Source organism: Suncus etruscus, chromosome 9 (genome assembly GCF_024139225.1).
Source record: "Suncus etruscus isolate mSunEtr1 chromosome 9, mSunEtr1.pri.cur, whole genome shotgun sequence".
NCBI classification, from domain to species: Eukaryota; Metazoa; Chordata; class Mammalia; order Eulipotyphla; family Soricidae; genus Suncus; species Suncus etruscus.
The window spans coordinates 89,813,398-89,828,964 of NC_064856.1; the positions used below are offsets into that span (position 1 = coordinate 89,813,398).

General features: G+C 34.7%; 1 protein-coding gene across 4 annotated transcripts in view; it reads right to left on the reverse strand.

Moving 5' to 3' along the window:
- LRRC4C (leucine rich repeat containing 4C) overlaps positions 1-15,567 on the reverse strand; it is a 1,094,185-nt gene that overhangs the window by 31,782 nt on the left and 1,046,836 nt on the right. The gene's annotated exons all lie outside the window — the stretch shown is intronic.

Here is a 15,567-nt window from a genome sequence, read left to right on the forward strand (position 1 = left end):
GACAGGTTAGAAATTAGAATCTGAGATGGAGGGCCATAAAGTAAGTGCATGAAGTAACCCCTGAGCCAGAAGTAACTCTTGAAAGCTGCCAGGTTTGGCTCCAAAACAAAAACAAAAACAAAAAGTAAGTGCATGAAATAAGGAAGCACAAAGATAAAGAGCTTGTGTTTTCCTAAGCAGTATATAATACACTAACAGTTTTCATTTCCATAAAATATAGGTACAAACTGAACAAACTATAAAGAATAAAATCAACAAGAGATAGGAAAATTTCATATTAATAGTAATAAACACCTAGAGACCAATGCAGATATGGAAATCAATCATTCTGAGGATAATGAGAAAGAACAGGAAGGCAAGGAATGGGGAGGAATGAATTGTGGGTCTGTGATTGAAGCCAAAAAGAAAAAGGTGTCAGAATCTGATGGTGTCAGTTTCAAAACTGATTGATTATTTTGCTGTTTTATTTTAGATTGCGTTCTATGAAACATAATGTAAGAGATTTAACCCCAAAATAATGCATGGATAATAAATTATATAATTAAGGTGAATGTAATTGAAATTTATTTAGATGATCTGTGAATTTTTGTTATTGATTTTAGCAAAGCACTGCAACTCTATCTTATAGAAAATATGTCCCAATACCATGATTTGAATTAAGAAGTATTATCTACACTGCAGCAAAACATGAAGTATATATTAAGGTGTGTGGGTTTTATAATAATGTGAGAGCAAGATATAATAATGTATAAAATTCAAAATTATAGTTATTTAAATTATTACATAATAATTTATAATACTGTGAGGATAAGTTAACAAAGCATGTTTTGAGAGTCACAAAGTATAGGTGGGAGGTGAGAACTTAGGTTCATTATTAAGTCAAGAAGCTCTACTTTCATTCTAATATTAGATATAAATAAGCAACATTTGTCAAAGGACCAATCCCCATTTCCTGATATAGAGCTACACTTAGCTATTAGAAAAGCACTATCCATTCTTAGACTCTTTCATTGGTCACTCTGCTTATCATTCACTGCTAGATCTACTTTCCATTTGAAAAAGGTTAGACACTAACCTTTGGGTACACCACTTAGTGAAGTTCTTCATCTATATTCATACTTTAGGTAAATACTCGATATCTTCAAACATTAGCTATAAACTGAAGACTGCCCAAGATTTATCCAGCAATGCAGAGCTAGAGATTCAGATATCGTTTTCAAAATTCCTATTTGGATGCACTGAAAATCAACCTCACAAAAATAGAGCTCTTGATTCCAAGGCCAACTTTATCTCTTAAAAAGAACCTTCTAATAATAAGTCTACTCATCCATTCATTATTGCCCACCCTCCTTTAATTTTAATTCCAAAAGTCATTCTCTTAGTAGCTCAAATTGAAGCTGCCTTAAATTTTCACCTTTCTTTTGGTCCTAAGCTTCTTGTGAATCCTATTAACACTGTTCTTTATAACTTTATCTCTTTTGTCTATATGTTGGAAATCCTATATATTAACAGTCTTGTCATTTGCCTCATCTCCATATATTCACAACTTCATTATATTTTTAACCTTTTTACACCTGAGAACTGTATATCATTGGAGAAATTTTTCACTGACCACTTAGGGAAAAATAATAAAACATAGTTCAAAAAATAATTTATAAATAAATTTTATAGGCCAATATTTACAACAGAACTACACCATGCAAGTGTACTGTGTGTGAAACAACAGTAACTTTTCTATGGAGTTGAAGTACATTTATCTGTGCTGGTGCTAGTTTGCAGAGTTAGAAACCACTTCTCTAGATAATTGATTAATCCATTAGCCTGATCCAGTTGCTGGTGTCCTTGCTCCTATTCTTGTATTTCCTAAGATTTTTTATCATTTAGGAGAGGGATCTTTTAAAGATGAGAGTCAGAACAAATTCACTCTTCACTCAATGCTCAATGAATTCTTTTGTTTCTGAATAATCTTCCATTGACTCATGAGATTTTATTTTTTGCTGCTACAAAACAAAATAAGATCTCTTATCTTATTCAACTATCATTATCACTCCTACTCATCTCACTGACTCCTTATTATTCCTCCAATAAGAAAAAGCACGCAGCTTCTTAGGAACATTGCATTTGCTATTTAGCTTTTCTGATTCCTTTTTAGCCAAACAGATCTGTAGTTACTTCTGCATTCACATGTCAATGATACCACCTTTCATTTAGACATCTTATGATTTGCATCCTTTTCATTTTTTTCTTTATCTCCTCATATCATCTGCTCTAAAAGGCCTCCCCTACATATTTGTCCTAAAATAGATATTTTCCTTTGTCCAAACACTCATTACTCCCTTATTATACTTTATTTTCTTCATAGTAAAAGTGGGTAAACACTAAAAAATATATTATACTACACAGTTTTTGATAAGCTATCACTCCTTTCTTTACCTAAGGATGTTTCAGTACATCACGTAACTAGTATAGAACTGAGAAATCACAGATGAAAGAAAAGAAAAATACAATGGATGCCCATTCACTGAAGATGAAATACAGGCAAAGGCCAACATTGTAACATTGATGTCATCTTAAGTTTAACAAAAGACAGTTCCTTGTTCCCCATCACTTCACAAAACCATAGAATCATCAAGTCTATCTTCCTCTCCAAACTATTCATTTTTTTATTCTACATTGACCACCAGCTTTTTTATATCAATCTGTTCCCAAAACACTGTTCTAAACACTTGGAAAATAGTTTACTTGATTTTACAAAAATATCAACTGATGCTGAATATTCCTTGCCATATCAAAATGATACCAACATGGGAAAATAAATATTATGGATACGCATTACCTTAATCTTTTACATATTATTTTTTAAAAATTCACTTCAAGAAAGATGTTAATAAAAATTTTGTTCTATACTACTCTCACCCTTTACTAGGGATATTTTCTTCCTTTCCCTTCTACTTTCCAATAATTTATCTATTTCTAAAATAAAAAATACTAATGAGTTCAATATTTGTTTATAGTATACACCATCACTTGAAAAACATTCTCAGTATGTTATCCTACCCCTTCATAATGAGAGAAGGTGGACAAAAAAGACTATAAGATAAAGTAGTTTATAAGATCAAATTAAGACATAAGAAGATTCGATAATGTAATTGAGTTTGGAAAAAACAACTAAATATGTGTTAACAAAATATGTTAAATCCTAGGAGCCCCAGCCTATTCCTTTGCCTAGTATAATTTTTTGAACACCAATATGTTATAGAAAAGAGGGTTCTATAACTTTCTGCCATGTATTATTCCAGGGTTTCTTGTGGTATATTTTTCTCTCTTAATTTGTAAAATCTTTGCCTCTCTTAATTTTCTAAAACACATTAAATTATGAATTCCCTATGGAAATAATTAAAAAGATATTTAGTCTTAGGACTGTTAAAAGGAGCAAATATTTGGGTAGTAGGTGTGATGTTAGACTACTGCATGATTAAAACTGTCATCAACAGTTGTAATTAATGATACCTTAATAGAATGTGGAAAACAAAGAAATATTTATCAAATAACTACTAATGATTTTTGTGTTAGCACACATATTTCAGTTGCCTGCCTAATAGCATATATATTCATAACAATAGATAATTCACTGGGAAAAATCACTATTCCAATTGCATGAACAAATCTAGATTGGCCATGGAGTATGCTCAATAAATATGTCTTCTTCCAAGTATCTAAGCTCAACTCTAAACCCAGAGTTACCATTTTCTTGTTGTTTGTTTGTTTGTTTGTTTTGGGTCACACCCAGCAGCACTCAGAGGTTACTCCTGGCTCTTTGCTCAGAAGTCACTCCTGGAAGGCTCGGGGGACCATATGGGATGCCGGGATTCTAATCACCATCCGTCTGCATGCAAGGCAAATGTCCTACCTCCATGCTATTTCTCCGGTCCCAGAGTTACCATTTTCATCATCAAGAGACCCTATTGTTGGGCAGGAGGTGGAGTAGGGGCATCACTGGCAAAGGAGAAAAGTGGTCCAGCCCTTCTACTAAAAAACAAAAAGCTGACTGCTGACTCCAAAAGAAAATGATAACTGCTGACTCTTCCCAGGTACTGTAGTCTGATACCAGTGTAAACCCTGAAATTTTCCCAGAATGGTCAGATTATCCTTTCTGCTTGAAGCCACAGAAGTCCAAAGCTTCATAGAAAATCCTCTTACAGAAATGGCATAGCTCAGTGTCTGAACTCAAATCATTTGAGTAAATGAATCTTTTAAGTGGGACCAAACTATACGCTAAAAACTCCGGTTTTCATGAATGCATGCAGGCCACAACCATTCCCTGCAAAGCAACACCTGAAGACCTATAAGTCTCTGGCCACATCTGCCAACTGCCAACAGAAAAATAGTTTAGCTCCTCTACTAAATTCTAGAAGGAATTGACAGCCACTGACTCTTCCAAAGAATATTAGAATTGACCTATAGACCTGAGTTTATCAAAGGTGGAATGAGAGGGAGATTATGGTGAAGAAAAGCTGATACTCTGGTAAAAGATAGAGCATTGGATTTATGAATTTATGAAACCCTATAATTGACTCTTTTAAATAACAATGTTTCAAATATAAAACACGTTTAACATATATACTGTTATAAGGGTCATTATTATTAACTTAAAACAGGGTTCATAAACAAAAATTATCTGTTACTTACCCACTTCCTCTCCCCAAAATTTACAATTCAACTATGCAGACATCACAGAAAACTAAGAGCTCCATATTTTTTCTTTTAACAATAGCAAACTCAAATATTGTTATTTGAATTATAGAGCTTAACAGTTTTACAGTCATGAGACTATTTGTCAAAAATTAGTCACTTGTTTAGTATTTTATTTATTTGGTTGGTTATTTTGGGGGGGTTGGTTTTGGAGGCTCAGGGGTTACTTCTGGCTATGTGCTAGGAAATAGCTCCGGTCTTAGGGGGACCATATGAGACTCTGGGGGATAGAACTGCTGTCTATTCTAGGTTAGTGCGTGCACCACTGCTCGGCCCCATTTATTTATTTTTTACATTGCCTTTCTTATGGCCATCTATGAAACAAACTCATATGTGATGTGATGAATCTGCCCAAAGCCATGGAATATAATAAATAAATCTAAAATTTTGAAAATGAATCAATATCTAGATTACATTTAAGGTGAATCATGAGTGTAATCCATAAAGCATATCATACGTGCCACATACTTATCTTTTTCATTTAGAGTGGTACCCTAGATTAGTAACTTTGTGTGTCAAGATAAGTGGGAAAATGATATGATTCATACACATTTTTCTTGTTTTTCAAATACTACTACCAGATTGACCCCCTAACTGATCTAAATCTCTGTGGTAGAAAGGACATTTGATAACTGTGTGAATGTGGCATTTATCTTCATAATTATAGCGATGAAAGATGAATCAGGACTAGCCTAGTCATCAGTGACTTACACTATCTCTCCTCACAGTGAAGATAAATGATACAAAATATCATTCATCGTGTTGTATATATATATTTATTCCACATTTATGCCCACAAATACAAACAGTAGACCTTTTCTTCAACCTGATTGTTTTCATTTTCAAAATATACTGCAAACAATAACAATAGATATCCATGGGAAGTCAGAGAGGATGAAAAATGCTGAAATAACTTTTATGACACAGACTATATCCCATGAGAGGATATCTCAACAGATTCTGTCTTTGGGAGTTCCAAAAAACAAGCCTCAAAATAGGATCTGCATGGGTATCTCATTGCTGTCATTAGCTACTGTCATGAGAAAGTTACAAAGACTCCCCAAGGATACTTCACAAGAGCTCTTTCCAACCTCTGAAAAATGTACTATGATAGTGGTTTTAACAAAGCCACTTCTAAGGCATACTGCTCATCAAACAGATAAATTTTCTAGTTTATTGGACTTTTAGATGATACGACGGTGATGTAATGAGCTGCCTTCTTAAAGTTCTGAGTCAGAACAGAAGTTTTCATTAATCTCCTTAAATTTCTAGTAATGTAGACAACATAGAAAATGATATAATTGTCAATGATAGTTAGAACTGATTATTATGAAGAAAAAGGAGTACTTGAAAGGGAATAATAAATGGAATCCTTCATTAACAATAGTGTAAACCACAATATTAAAAAGGGAGAAAGATAAATAGAGAAGAAAAGAGAAGGACAGTGAAAGGAAATGTCTGCCTCTGGGAGAAGGACAGGGGGAGAGTGAGAAGGATATTGGGGACACAGGTGATGGGAAACATGCACCCTTAAAGGGAAGTGAACGTTTATTCTGTATCAGTCTACATTTTTGACAGGATCTGTAGTATTATGACCATATGATATACTATAATGATATATATCCTACCATTTAAAATTATTACATTCAAACCTAAACCTACTTTAAAGGTGACCCTTTCAGAAAGATTTTGTGTAGTATTGTTTGCTAGATAATGACTATTGACGTATTATCAGAGAGAAAGTTTTTCTTTTTCATTTATGTTTAGTTTGTCTGGGAGGGCAGGTTTGGAGACCTAGTTATTCCAGGCTCAGGGATCTCTCCTGATGGGGCTTAGGGACCTTATGTGATACTGGGTTGTCCTTAAGCAGGTCAGTCTTACCTGTACTATTTCTCCAGCCTAGCAAGTTTTCTTTTTAATATAGCAGTTGAGAATTGTTGTTTTTATCTTATGTTGCCTACAGTTGACATTTACCCAAGTGTTATTAATCCTTATCTCCATTTAATGGCAATCAATGGACTTCTGCAAATAAGCAGAACAAATCTTGGCCATCTTTATCTAACCAATCTCAGACATTCATCATCATGACATCATAAATTAAGATTTGACTATAATTTAACTATCCAATCATTTATATACTTTGTTCTGTACTATTTCGGCAATTGTTACCAATTTGGTTCCAAGCTTATATTTATTTCCTACATCTTAAATATTCCCTGTAATTTTCCATGAGACAATATTTTTAAAAAATTAAAACATGTCCCTTGGGGGGCCAGAGAGTTACCACAGGAGTAGGGCTTTTGCCTTGCAAGTGGCAGACTGGAACAGACCCGTTTAATCCCCAACATCCCATATAATATCTGGAGTTTGCCAGGAGCATGTTTTGAGCAAAGAACCAAGAATAACCACTGAGTACATTGGATATGACTCCAAAACAAAAATCAAAACAAAACAAAAAATCCATACCTACCCCAGTTTCTTTCTTACAAAACCGTTGCTTGCTTCTGACCAATAACTATCAAACTGATGGGAATGTAGTTCAATGGGAAAACACATATCTTTCATGCATGAGACATGGTTTTGCATTCCAGCACCATGAAAATTTATTTAAATATGCAATAAAATCACCTTAACCTCCTTCATATTTTCTGAGTTGCATCTCTATTAATATTAATGTAAGTGTTGACCAAATGTCAGAAATTGTTTCAGTGAATTGAACAATGAAGAAATTACAGTTGAATGCATGGAACATTGTTTTAATAAAGAGCTATATAAACACTCAGAAAAGATTGACTAGATAGGTGTATTTATGAAAACAAAAGGATTATGATATAGGGATGACTGGAGGGAAATATTACATTAATTAGTCTCAATATCCATTTGATAAAAGAAATGTGTGATTTCAAAAACGATAAGAAAAAAATCACACATCAAGCATCCAGGAGAAAAATAGTATAAATGCAGTTAATAAAACATTTTCATATCTTAGTGTGTATTAAGGTCTATATATGATTTGTATATTAAGGTTTTATTAACTTTATATGTGTTAATGCCTACAGTGAACACAAGGTATTAGGAGATCTTTGGGAGGTGACTTTATATAGGGAATCAGTGATCACCTGGTCCTTGTAAATAATATTAGTGTTTTGGATTGTCCAAAGAGCTCCCATACATTAACCTCATGTGTGGATGAAATGAGGAGCCTGCAACACAAAAAAGAGATTTTACCCTATCCAGCAACCATCTTGACACTAGACTTCCTGCCTCTGGAACTGTGAGAAATGTATTTTCCTTGTTTATAAGATACCAGTATCTGTCTTTTTGTAGAGCAAAAGAAACATAGATAAGAAGCTCACTACACTGACAAATTAATATGGAATGGAGGTGGGGTGGATAGGTTAGTCTAGTAGGAATAAAGTAAGCGTATATAAGAGTATGAGGTGTGCATGGAGAGTGTAAAAATTTGCTTTGGTTTTCTGAACCATTCAAACAAAATCTATGGATTAAACAACAGAAATTTAGAATAAGAAAGGTGGCTTAAAGAGTCCCAGGTTCAATCATTCGCATGGCATAGACACCACAAAACACTGTTGAAAGCATCCCACAAGATCTAGAGCACTGCTGAATGTGGCCCATCCTAGTCTCCCCAACCAAGAGCTAAAATATTTCTATTCTCCTAGACACTATTGGCCCCAGAAAATAATGAAGAGAAGAAAAGAAATGGGATGGAGGGGGAGAAAGACAGATGTGCAATAACAAGGGATAAAGTTCAATGGGATTCAGGTACATTGGTGATGTTAAGGAAGGATAGAACTAAATATACAAACCATGGAGTCAAGAACCCTGACTTCAGAAGACCCAAACTTTAGCTATCAAACTTAAATTAAGGAGCTTGTCTGAATGGCATGCTGGTGAGGGGATGGTCATGGAAAACTTAGTGGAGGGAAGCTGACACATGTGGAGTTGGTGTTGAAACACTGTATATCTAAAATTCAACAATGTATAAATGTAAATTAAAATTGTTAAATAAAATAAATAAATAAAGGGGCTGAAGCAATAGCACAGCAGGTAGTGTGTTTGTCTTGCACATGGCTGACAGAGTTTGATTCCTAGCATCCCATATTGTCCCATAAGCCTGCTAGGATTAATTTATGAGCACAGAGCCAGTAGTAATCCCTGAATGCTGCTTGTAGCTCAAAATAAAAAAGAAATTAACAAACAAAAAATAAAATCTAAAATCTATAGGCAACAAAGCTTCCCCCAAATAAAAAGATACTTTTTTATTACTTCTGGGAGTTCTAGATTTTCCTTGGTTCGTGGCTAGATAACTATAAGCTAAATTCTCAGGTTGCTTTTTTTTTTTTATCCTGTAAGTCTCTTTCTTTAGTTTGAATCTTCTATGATACTACAATATCTACATCTTCAACTTAATAACATATGAGAAAATTTACTATTTCTAAATAAAATCACACCCACAGTTTCTGAGGGATAGGATGTGATCATACCATTAAGATAGCTACTATTGAAGCTAATGTCCAAATAAATATATGGTTGATAATAAAAATATTTTCTTTATATTTATTGTGATATGATGAGGTATAATAAAGTATAGTGAAAATAATACAGAAAAATAATGTCAATATATAGCTAAAACATTACTATGAGAGATTTGTAATCCACTTTGGTCAAATAAAAATTATTATTAAAAACAAAGAAAAAAAGAAAAATAATAAAGCATGACTTAGACTTTTAAACTCTTCCTCTGACACGTGAGAGAACTAATAGAAGAGAAATAATAAGTCAGTAATTCATGAGCAGGCTTGTTGTTGAGTTACAGTTACAAGAAACAAGAGAATCAGAAGTTAATTTTTTGGAGGTGATGAAGAGACAAACAAAAATGCTTGCTACCTGCACCTATCAATGTAGAGGTCTAAATACCTTCTTCTAAACATTCTGTTGATGTTCTCCATATGTCTTCAAATAACCAAAAAATCTCCACTCCACTAATAAGTGTAGATTTTTGAAAATATTCATTAATCAGTTTGATTCTTATTCCAGGACCTGTGCCTAGTTTTACCACATATTATAATACCTTAAGTTTCCTCCCTGATAATTATGTTTTAAAATAAAGCTGTTGAGATTTTTTCCCATCCAAATTCAGTTATCTAGCATTTCCAAGCAAAAACAAAGTCATAAAGTCATATAAATCAGAGCTTTCATCTTTTTCACTAACTTGAGATGATGAAAAATTTGCTATAATCGTTTGTAGATAAGTCCCATATTTGAATCAGATGACTGCATTGTATATTCTACCTAGAACTTTTCCAAACTCTGGTTTCTAAATTGTCTTTCTACTTTGTGGATATTTCTGAATCCACAAAGAGATTGGATTAATCAAAAAAATCAATTCTTATAGCCATGTCGTTTGAAGAAATGATGACTTCAAATCAAGTGCAAATTATCTTCCTTGTTTCGCTGAAGTTCTGACAGAGAACTGATCCTTAAAATGGTCTGAGTAGTTCACTGAAGGTAGAAATAGAGAGGGCAATACACTATAGTTAGTAAAGTGAAAGCTCTTGCTGAAGGCCACATTTTCAATAAAAAAAGCCATTATATGGGAATGTGGCTGGCAGACTATAATGCTTTCTTGTATTATAGAAGAATAAGGCAACATGAGATACTTGTCATTATTCCAGGACATGAGACTGAGTCTCTATGAATTGCTTCAATAAGTTATCCCAAAGAAACTGCACATTATTTCTTCTGCTAAGTGCCTATCACTGATTTTAAAACAATCTAAATTTCTTAGAACAATCTCAGCACAAGAATTACATTTATACACAACTGTATATTCAAGATACATATTGGATGATGCTATCTTTTCCTTTGATACTTTGAGAGTGGAGTAAATATTGGAATTTGGTACTCTAAAACCAAAAGTATTTATAAATTGCTTTATTAAAGCTATTTTAAAGCAGAGCAGAGCAGCAGGTGCATTCTTGGGCACATAAAATTTGGCCAGGTTGAGGAAAAGAGCTGCTGTTCATTGGCTCTGCATCAGATGTAGGCATCTGAAAGATCTCTAATGGGATTTATCAAAGTAGCAACTTTGCTGAAACACAGGTCACTGATTTAATATACATCAGAACATGGGAAAGTGTTGTAGATGTGTATACAGAGTTATTTCCAATTTTATATTGGATTTGTTTAAATAAGAGCTGCCTGCATCAGGAAATCCACATCCAATATATTATGTATTCAAATTAGTAACAATATATTAATAGACTAAAAACCCAATAACATACTAGTTGAGGCAAAGGTATCACTGCAAGCATTTATTTGCTCTTTATCTAACCAATTTATTATAGTAAAATCACCAGAAGGTTATTATTCATGAAAAGGTTAAATGGAATTTGAGGGCATCTCTTTATTAGACTATATTGTGAATGAGTAAGTTCAGACTTCTACACAAAGGGAAAATCGTATAGCGGACAGAAATTTGGACATTGATTTATTTTTTCCCACACTCACAAGTCTAAAATTCTCCTCCCATTGTTACTTGCGTGAAATTTCTGATCATGACAGAAGTCTCAGATGTTGGAGTGAATTTTCAAATTGGAGTTAGAAAAGCCATTCCCAGGTTAATGAGCACAGAGCAGCAGGCATTTTGAAGAGTTTCTTTGGAGAAAGGAAACGTCTGCAGAAATCAAGTGATTAAGATGTGATACTCAAAGCGAACTCTGAGCGATCTCATTAGCAGAGACTAAGAATAGTCTACAAATGTAATAAGAGTCCTGATACAAGGTCACAAACATACCAGTGCAGTTCAAGTATGTAGGACCCATGGAGGCGGAAGAGAGAAGGCCTGAAAAGGCCTGAATGGACCAGATTAGGAAATGTTCCTTAAAGAAGATAAACTCTTTCCCCTCTTCCTAACTCCTAAGAAAAAGAGAACTAGTGAAATATATATGAAACTGTGCATGTGTATTATTTATAGTCAACATATATGTCTACATATATATATAATGCTTATTCTTTTCAACAAAGTAAAAATCAAGGTATTTTTTGGGATCAGGGCCATGGTACAGAGGTTAATTTCTATAGCTTATATGTGACAGGCCCTTGTTTGATTTTCAGAACCTCATAACTTCTGAACATAACTAGATAAAGTCCTAAAAGGTAATGAGCACTTCCAAGTGTGACTCTGGTAACCTTCCAAACACTGTTGGGGAAGGACCTGATGGTTTCTGGCACTGCAGGTTTTATTCACCACTGTATCCTCAGGTTCTATTATTGTGCTATATGGTTTGATTGTTCAACAACTGCTAGAAGTGGCCTCAAACTCCTAAAAATCTGCCTGTGAATGAAAATAATAAATAAATAATTATATTTGATTATTCTAAATCAGATTGGAAAAGCCTGACACAATTTCTATATTTTAACATGTCTGTCACAAACTTTGTAAAAATGACTTTACTCGGGCCTGGTGTAGTCTATTGGCATATAATATATCTTAAATGTGTCAAACCCTGGGAAGAGAGGAAGGAAGGAAGGAAGGAAGGAAGGAAGGAAGGAAGGAAGGAAGGAAGGAAGGAAGGAAGGAAGGAAGGAAGGAAGGAAGGAAGGAAGGAAGGAAGGAAGGAAGAGAGGGAGGAAGGGAGGAAGAGAGGGAGGAAGGGAGGAAGGAAGAGAGGGAGGACGGGAGGGATGTCGGATGGGAGGGAGGGAAGTAAGGAAAGAAGGGAGGGAGGGAAGGAAGGAAGGAAGGAGAGGGAGGAAGAGGGAGAAAGAAAGAAAGAAGAAAGAAAGAAAGAAAGAAAGAAAGAAAGAAAGAAAGAAAGAAAGAAAGAAAGAAAGAAAGAAAGAAAGAAAGAAAGAAAGAAAGAAAGAAAGAAAGAAAGAAAGAAAGAAAGAAAGAAAGAAAGAAAGAAAGAAAGAGAAAGAGAAAGAGAAAGAGAAAGGGAGAGGGAGGGAGGGAGGAAGGGAGGGAGGAAGAATGAAAAAAGGAAGAAAGGAAGGAAGAAAGAAAGATGAAAGAAAGAAAGAAACAAAGAAAGAAACAAAGAAAGAAAGAAACAAAGAAACAAAGAAAGAAACAAAGAAACAAAGAAAGAAAAAGAAGAAAGAAAAAGAAAGATTTCCACCACCAATATCCCGAATGAGAATGTTGCACTGGTGAAGGGGGTTGTTATTTACATGATTAAAACCCAACTACAGGGCCCGGAGAGATAGCATGGAGGTAAGGTGTTTGCCTTTCATGCAGGAGGTCATCAGTTCGAATCCCGGTGTCCCATATGGTCCCCCGTGCCTGCCAGGAGCAATTTCTGAGCATGGAGCCAGGAATAACCCCTGAGCGCTGCCGGGTGTGACCCAAAAACCAAAAAAAAAAAAAAAAAAACAACAACAACCAACTACAATCATATTTGTAATCAAAGTTTTTAAATAAAGATATTAAAAAAGAAAGAAAAAAGAAAAAGAAGAAAGACGCTTCTACCCTTATATCTAGTAATTCCTATCTTCATGACATTGCATTATTCATTTATCCTTTTTTAATGTTATGTCGCTGCCTTAAAAAATATGAGTTTATAATGGAGCCAGAGTAATAGCAATAGGCATTTCCCTTACATGTTGCTGGCTCACATCAGACCTGGGCTTGATTCCTGGCATCCCTTATTGTCCCTCAAGCCTGACAGCGGCAATTTCTGAGGGTAGAGCCAGGAATAATAGTGCTCAGGCACTGCCGGGTGTGATCCCCCCCAAAAAACCCTATAAAATAAATTAATTAAATAAATTAAAAATTAAAAATATGAGTTTCTAATTTCAGTATATGTGCTGCCGAAGCGAGCACAAATATGAGTTTGTAAATGAAACACTAGTTTAGACTTTAGTTACTATCTTATTTTTAATCTTAGAATAATGCATTGCACATGTCACTAAGATATCTATTAAACACAGGAAAAAATCTTTGTCTTCTTAAAGTCACTCACAAAGCTACAACTCGACATGGTTTTATGTGACTACAATAATACTAAAATATGGTTTGGGACTAAGGAATCAAGTCATGGTGAATGATATTTCCCAAAAGATAGGAATACCAATAGAGTTACTCAATGGCTATTGCACAGCTCATTATCTCTTACTCATCATAAAGACATCAGTGAACCAGAGAAGGAAGGATGTGTATTTCTTAGGAGAAGTTTTGCTATGAATACCACACTTAAGGAAAACTGAGTGATTTTAAAATCTTAACCCTTATTTTGGTACTGAGAGCATCAGTAAAAGATAAAATAATTAATTTTAGTGAACATTAGAGGACTTTTGGCTTGCCTTTACCAACCCTAATTTCATAAGGATTCCTGTCCCTGATGTCCAGGCCATGGAGGGTTGTGATGTTAGAATAGAATAGATTTAGGTGGATAATGTTCAGACATTTCTGAAAAAACCTCTAGTTGAAATGACCAACATTTTGTTTAGAAGAGGGAGTTGAGGATATAACTGAAGATATTTTATATTCTGTGCCAATAGAAGTCTAAAAGTATTTTGGAAGCTAAATGGTTTTGGGAAGGTGTGGCATGTATCAGAGAAAAATATATGACAGTCAATGGGGAATGTCAGTGGGAAGTAAAAACATTAAGGTGGGTCATGGGAGAATACAACATATTAAACTCATTCCCTAAGGTCAGTTTCAAAGTGTATGGCAAACCAAAGTTAGCAATATCAACTCAGGGTATTACCATGCAAAGAAGATCTATTCTTTTCCCCTTCGTGTAAGGGAATGAGGGTTGGAGGCATCAAGGCTTAGTCCTGGATTTGCATTTAGGATCACTCCTGGTAGTGCTCATGGGACCATGTAGGGTACTGGGGATAAAATCTTGGTGGGCCACATGCAAGCCAAATGACCTAGCCACTGTAATATTATTAGTCTGGCCTCTCTAAAAGAATCTATTCTACTCCCTCTTCCTTATCTTCCCTCATCAGGAGTTAACAAAGAAGAGGCAGAACCAGAAGATGACAGATTTTAGGGAAGGAGGAAAATAAAATGAATGAGAATATAGAAAAGAAACTAGCTATACAGATGTCTTGTTTTGGGGGAAAGCATTAGTCAATATTAAGACACATGATTCAATGTTTTTTATGTATAATTTTGACATTTTGACAGTTCTGGCCTTCATGTTTTATATGATTTTGACAACTTTGGACTCCTTATATTATATGATATGATTAAGTATTTTTTGGTGCTCAGGAAGTTATCAAGTGGTTTTCAGGAACTTCTCAAACTTGTCAAATCAACTAGTGCTCTGGAGGAGTGTGGGTTGTCTGATTCTGAGGCAAAGGTGAAAGGGTGGTTCAGTATAAAGACCCAAGGACACAGTGCTGTTTGAGTTCTACAATTCTGGGGATTAACTAGGCCATCGGTGTGGTACTCAAGGGTGAAAAGTGTAATGAGGCCTGCTGGACTGTACCCAGAGATATTTAAAGGACCATAAAGTGTGATGAATGGATGGAAATTTGGTCAGACATGCATCTCATAACAAATCAGGAAACACATCCACTTAAATTCATCCATTTCTGTGGCTTCTAATATTTCTAGAAAGTCTTTATTCAGGGGAAAAAGTAAACACATTTTTTTTTGGTTTTGGGGTCACACCTAACAGAGTTCAGGGGTTACTCCTGGCTCTATGTTCAGAAATAGCTCCTGGCAGATTTGGGAGACCATATGGGATGCCGGGATTCGAATCTCCGTCCTTCTGCATGAAAGGCAAACGCCTTACCTCCATGCTATCTCTCCAGCCCCCAAAGTAAACATATTTAAAT